Below are 6,455 nucleotides of genomic sequence, written 5' to 3'. Positions count from 1 at the left end.
ATTTTCTTGCCGAGTCCTCTCTTGAATAAATAAGATATTAATTAATTAAGTCCATAGCAGACAATAATTAATTAATGGATGTTTCTATCTTAAGCGCGGGAAATAAATATAAAGTATTGGAAACCCGAAGTACTTGTAATTTCGGATTTGGATGGGGAGTGCAAATATTACTTCTGTAGTGGCTGCTCGTAATATTCCAATCTTAAGCTTATATTAAATTGGGTTTAATTAAATTAGTAAAAAGCTAATTGAGGGAGCCCATATCCAAAGCCTTCCATAGATCCCTGACTGGGCCCAATATGTGACTTATTATAAATAGGAGAATAAAGGAGACAGAAAAAATAGACTTAATTTTTTCTCTAAAATTTTCGGCCCTCTCTATTCCTAGTAGAGGTCGAATTTTTCTCCTCCGTGGGAAAGGTATTCTGCTTCTCTATTTAAGTCCTAGTGCGCTGGTGAGATCAACCCACCCTGATATCGTTCACAGTCCGGGAACCAGCCGGAAAGATCCGTGGTTTTGTACTCTTGAAGATCTTCAAGTGGAGAAGGCGCTAGCTATCTTCGATTCTTTGGAGAATCATCAAGGTATAATGGCTAAAACCCTAGAACAACATGTTTTAGATTTCATTTAATTTAAAGCATGTGATTATTTGAGTTATGAGCATGATACGTGAGATAATTACGCGAATAGATTTTGTCTAAATAATCCGCTGAATAGATCTGATTATTATGTAATTGATTCATGCATGCGCTTCCGCTGCCAACCCCTTCATGGGGTGCATAAGGTAAATTATCAAAAGTTTGGGATAAAGTTTGGAATTTTCGTAGGGTTTGGGGCTTTTTAATAAAATAACCCTCAAACCCTACCTTACCTTCACCCGCCGCCGCTCCTTCCCCAACTCCTCCAAATTTTGCCTCGCTCCAGTCTCGAATCACCGTCTCTCCGGCAAAATTAGCGGCGCCGGTGTGTGTCGCCGGTTGTGCGGCGCCTATCGGTGCAGCTCCCCAATCGCCGCTCCGAGTATGAGTGACTTCCTTGTTGCCCTCGGTGGCGGCGTGAGGATAGCCACCTCCATCTCCTCCGACGACTGCTGCCGCGTGACCGCCGCGGTTCCAGGGTGTGCGTGCAGGCGGTGGGGCGATTGAATTCTTGGCATGTTTCTCCTCCTACCAATCGGGATATGCAATCAATTCAAAGCACTGATCTTTTGTGTGTTTTTTCTTCTTGCAATAGGAACAAACCAGCTTCGATTTGTCCTCGTCGTTGCTTCGCCGGTTCCAGCCACCTCCACCTCGATTTCCGCCGCCCCTCGAACCGCCACCGGATAGGTTCGACCCTCCTCGGGCGATGAGTCCAACCCCGATGCCATCCGCCGTGGTTGCGGCTCCTGACTGCAGAACCTGGGATCTTGTTTCTTCTTGTTTGATCAAGTTATACGCAAGATCCACCAAGGGGAGTGACTCCATTTTAACTATCTCCCTCTTTGTTGATTCGTATTTGCCATCAATGGCAGTCAGAAAAGTATACAATCTCTGTTCTTGGATCCAATTGTCGTGTATTTCCATATCCTCAGGGTATTTCATAGGATTTGTCCGCTTTTGGTCTATTGACATCCACAGATCTTATAGGGTGCTCCATACCTCTTCAAACGATTGACTTCCTTGTTTCACCATACTGGCTTTGCACGGCTTTGATGTGCAGGTCGTAAATCTGGAGTTTGTCTCCACCACTTCCGTAAGTGACCGCCAATGCATCCCATATGTGCTTGGCATTCAGTTGCTTCAATACCCGGTTGACCAGCCGTGGCTCGATATTTTGTGTCAGCCATGTAAACACGCAATGGTCGGCTTGTTGCCATTGCGAGAAGGCTGGATCTGTTCGTGGCGGGGGAGGCAGCACTCCGGTTACGTGAGATACCATTCCCCTGCCGCTTATAGCCATCTTCATTAGCACGGCCCATTCGGAGCAATTGTCTTCGTTTAACTTGCTGCCTCCAACGTGGAGAGGTTGTGTATCAATTTTGTACACAACTGGTTTTTCTTGTGGGTTTTCTGTGGTTTCTGGTTTGGGTGGTATCATCAGGGAAAGGCTTCGGCTCATGATCGCAGCGATTTGCCGAGCAATTTCATCCGATTGGGATGGACTGTTTTTTTCGTTGTTTTCTGACATGTTGAATGGTTTTCTACAGGTTTTGGTTTAAAAGGTCGGGAAAGGTTTAGGGACGATGATGAAACTTTTCTGAGCCCTGCTCTAATACCATGTCAAATGGTGCAGAAAACATAATTGAAAGGGAAGAAGAAAAGAGAACGATTGTTTTGAATAGGATGATGATTTCATTGTATAAAGAACCCTTTAAATAGGGATTACAAACATGGTAGAACTTGTGCTCCAAGTATTCTTGAGCTTCAATTATTCTTGGGCACCAAATATAATAATTTAATTACAAAATATTTTGTCAATCACCTAATTGGAGTAATTGATTCCAATCACAATCTTCCCTTTTCTAACATCTTCAGCCATGCTTGGAGACGCAAAAGTGAAACACGAGACGTGAAATGAATAAACGCGGTAGAGAAAATCGGGACCGTGCCATTGTTTTACCTGCATCGAAACCTGGAGTGTACTCCAGACTCAAAACCAGATTTCTTGTATAATTCTCTGTATACTTGGAGATATTCCTCGGGAACTCAGGCGGGCAACGGAGCAGATTCGTCAATCAAATCCATTATTTGTTAATCATCTAAGGCCACTCTTTAGTGTGGAAGAGGGCAAAATGGTAACTTGTCAATGGTCACCCTCTATGGTAATTTTGGTCATTAAATTTTTAATGGCAAAAAAGTTATTGCCACTTATCATCAATCGATATTCAATTTAAAGTTACTCCGAGACTGTGACTTTTGCGGCTTCATCGACTCTAATTGCATCATGAATTATAATATTGGAAATAGAGAGCAGAGAACAGCAAGAAGACAGAAATATACGTAGCCTTTGTGTATTTGAAGAATGACTCAAAAAGACTTCTCTTATTCCTTTTATATGATGTGCTATTTATAGGCACTCTACACATGAAAAAAGCAACGGCACAACCGAATATAGGACCACTAAGTCTAGATAAGTCTTGAGCTGTGAATTACTGAGTCAACAATCTTCATTCAACAATTCCCTCCGTTCCCAAAGAATATGCACTTTGAGTTCGGCACGAGTTAATGCAAAATTGGAAAAGTAAGAGAGAGGTAGAGAGAAAAATTAATTAAAGTATTGTTAGTGGAGAATAAGCCCCACCACATTAGAGTGAAAAGGGTTTCCAAAAGTGGAAAGTGCATATTCTTGTGGGACGGATTATAACGGAAAGGGTGCATATTCTTGTGGGACGGAGGGAGTATAAAATTGCAATTACAATACAATTCCAATTCCATGACGATACCAAACACACTTTCACGAGAAAAAGGCATAACTGAAACGAAAACATCAAATTATTACATCCTACTACGATTGTAAGCAAATTCTTTTACTAGGTTGATGCATGCTTGTTGAGGAATTTTATAAGGATGCTGTTAACTTCATTAGGCAGCTGTTCTTGAACAAAATGGTTTCCTTGAGGAATGAAAACAATCTCCAAATCTGGAACATTTTTCTTCACCATTCCACTTGTGATGTAATCATCAAATCCTGCGAATTTCAAGGCATAATCCTTTTCTCCCATAATCAACAGCCCCGGGGCTTCAATTTCAGCTCATCAACTCCGTACCCTTCGAGCCATTTCCTGCACAAACGCCACGAGACGTAACTGATATGTTCGTTTCGTTTTCCATCACCGCCCCTCAAACCCATGGTGAAGCTTGGAGGGGTTGGACATTTTAGTTACCATCCACTACTAATACTATTTGTTGCTGGCGACACGAATTTAATGTTAAATTAGTAAAATACAAGAAAGAAAAGTAATATTGGAGTATGATTAGTTGAAAATGGATAAACATGAGAGAATAAGGAAAACTGGTGGACCATACCACTAAAAATAGAATGGTAGTACTAATTTTTGTGGACGATCAAAAATGTAAAAAAAAAACTATTAATTGCGGACGGAAGTGGTACTACTAAATCAACACTTTTTACTTTAAATAATGATTTTAGTTCTCTATTTACGTGATTTGAGATATTTGTTTGTTACATTTTCCAACAAATAAAACATCCAATCATTTTCTTTTGAACCTACCTATATGGAATCTGGAGTGCCGTCTCGAAACCCGATTTCTCGTATAAATCCGCGTACACCTGAAGATCTTCCTCGGTAAACCAGGCGGGCAACGGGGCCGATGCATCCACCAAATCCATGATTTCTTGATCCTCCAAGGCCACCTGGAGCTCACTTGCTGTGAACATTATGTAGATCTTCTTGATCACCGTCTTCACGTCGAATCGCGCAAAATCTTTCTCAGCTCTCCCTACTTCCTGCTCATTTTCACATTAAGTTTTTCATCAAATTCATTTGATTCACTTCAAATCCTTGAATAGAGGTTTAAGTGAAGGGTTGTGGACTTTGCCCGGAATCTCATGACGTAGAATCCTTTCGGGTGAGAAGCTCGAAACACGTGAGGGTCGGGTGGGACGACGAAGGGGACGCCTAGCGTAGCAACTGCAACCACTCTTTTAGGGTGGACGAGGGTAAAATGGTAAACTACCTTTGCTCCAAAGTCTTTCCCTACAAGTACAACCTGAAATATCCGGTTAGACAAGATAATATTGAGATAAATTAATAGAGTAAAGGTCAATTATAGTCTTAAACATATGGCCAAAATATAAATTTGGTCCAGAATATTCACTTTTAGAAAAACAGTTCGATAATATTTTTATTTGTTATGGACCTGTTTTTCAAAAAAAGAATGTCATGAACCAAATTCGTATTTTTGGTTATCTGTGTAGGACTAAAATTGACCTTTACCCCACATTTATATAGGCTTTATGTTGGTTTAAATTAGTCATAATGGTCGGGGTAAGATGGATAATCATGAGCCACACAGTGTAATCTTAATTAGCATGATATTTTTATTCGATTCGATTTCTAATCAATTATTTACCTTATTGATCTCAAGTAGGTCCAGCATCACCACCAGGTCATCAACCATATCCTTAAAAGTTGTTTTCTCCGGTTCCGGCGCTGGTTGAGACAGGCCATAGCCTCGAAAATCCGGCGCTATCGCCCGGAATCCGGCCCGGGCAAGGGCAGTCATCTGATGCCTCCATGAATACCAAATCTCCGGAAAACCATGTAGGAATACTACTATTGGACCTAATTAATAGACATTTTTCGAAAAATTAGATAAATTTGGATTGTACTAAATTCATCACAATGACATATATATTGTTGAAAATGAATTAAAGAGTGATGAGATTGAAACCGGTTCCAATTTCTGCATAGTGAAGATTGAGGCCTCTAACATTTACAAAGCAATGCTTTATGTTTTCCATTGAAGAAGTGAGGATTTCGGTGAAAGTAGTGATTTTTCTAGTTATGTGAGGTTGGTTCATATAGTAAAACAGTCATAAATTTTTATATGGATTTGATGTGTATGTTAAAATTTTTTAGTTAATATATTATAATTCTGTAAACTTATGTGAGCACCGATGTCGTGTAATTCATGTTAGGGGTAGTATCTCATAAATTGTGATCAAATCATCTATTGTATAAATAACTTAATGATCAAACTCTAATTTATTAGTTTTGTTCCTATCTTTGAAGTTAGAGGGAAAAAATCAAATAAGTTTTGATCTTTACATGATTTTTAAAGTTTATAATAATGTAATTTATGAGATATATGGGGAAAAAAAAATACTGACGTGAACCCTGTGATTGTGATGATCAGAATCAGGTTGGAATGAAAACGTCTCACCAACCAGGGGCGGATGCATAAATTTAGTATTTTGATTTGTGTTGTCCTAAAATTCAAATTAAAAATTTTTAAGACATTAATTATTATATGTTTTGTTGTGATAACAAGGGCTCTTGCTCAATAATTCACATAAAATAATGAAAATTTGATGATATTTAATAATAAAAAAATTAATTTCATAGGGGCTTAAGCCTTCTTAGATAATTATCAATTATCAATGAATTTATATGCTGAACATATTTATCCAAGGAATTATTATTGGTCACATTTTGTTTGATGTATATATCAATTTCTGATTTGACATTACTTGTTTGTATGAAGATTCGAATCGATACGGCTTTCTTGCCTATGTTTAATTAATATTTTGGAATGTGACATTTGAACTAACTAAATAATTACAATCACGGCATATTAGTAAATAACATGACACACGTTTATGACGCAGCAGTAATGGTTGAATGGAGGAAACAACACAACAATTGAAATCTTTAATTCTAAAAAGGGAGAAAAAAATAATAAAATAAGAAGAAAGTGTTCTAAAATATGAATAATGGTGTTTGGGCCCT

At 38.8% G+C, this 6,455-nt stretch overlaps 1 pseudogene; it reads right to left on the bottom strand.

Annotated features, from left to right (window-relative positions):
* Positions 1–3,381: 3,381 nt before the first annotated feature.
* Positions 3,382–5,498, bottom strand: LOC125197458 (annotated as a pseudogene).
* Between the last annotated feature and the right edge of the window lie 957 nt (positions 5,499–6,455).

The sequence above is a fragment of the Salvia hispanica genome, chromosome 6 (assembly GCF_023119035.1).
Source record: "Salvia hispanica cultivar TCC Black 2014 chromosome 6, UniMelb_Shisp_WGS_1.0, whole genome shotgun sequence".
Lineage (NCBI taxonomy): Eukaryota > Viridiplantae > Streptophyta > Magnoliopsida > Lamiales > Lamiaceae > Salvia > Salvia hispanica.
This window is presented reverse-complemented; position numbering and strand designations above follow the sequence as displayed.